Source organism: Triticum dicoccoides, chromosome 5A, assembly GCF_002162155.2.
Source record: "Triticum dicoccoides isolate Atlit2015 ecotype Zavitan chromosome 5A, WEW_v2.0, whole genome shotgun sequence".
NCBI lineage: Eukaryota > Viridiplantae > Streptophyta > Magnoliopsida > Poales > Poaceae > Triticum > Triticum dicoccoides.
In genome coordinates, this window is record NC_041388.1 from 610,720,098 (window position 1) to 610,720,793 (window position 696).

Genomic DNA, 696 nt, shown 5'->3' on the forward strand with positions numbered 1-696 from the left:
AAGCCTTGGCGTACAAGAAGTTGAGATCGATCGGGACGATCGTTACAGAAGACGTGAGAGGAAAGCTGCGGGAGAGAGAAGAAGAGATAGAGATGAAGTACAAGTTTAAACAACAAGTCCTATCCCTATACAACTATTCTAACACTCCCCCTCAATCTGAACCTCAATGAGCTTTGCCAAGGTTGAGATTGTATGTAAACTTTTCCAGTCCTCTCAAAGTAAGTGGTTTTGTAAACCCATCTGCAAGCTGATCTCCTGTAGGAATGAACTTGATCTCAAGCAACTTCCGAGCCACTCTTTCTCTGACAAAATGAAAGTCAACCTCAATGTGTTTTGTTCTTGCATGAAAAACTGGATTGGCTGAGAGATAGGTTGCACCAATGTTATCACACCATAGTCTCGCAGCCTGAGGTGCTTTAATGCCAAGCTCATAAAGTAGTGTCTGAATCCATATTACTTCAGTTGTAGCATTAGCCAAGGCTTTATACTCAGCCTCTGTACTTGATCTTGAGACAGTGGCATGTTTTCTTGCGCTCCATGACACAAGATTTGTTCCCAGAAAAACAGCAAAACCACCTGTAGATCTTCTATCATCAGCACATCCTGCCCAGTCTGCATCTGAATAAGCAGTTACAAGAAGAGAGGAAGACTTGGTAATCTGAAGTCCAAGACCTTCTGAGTACTTAAGATACCTTA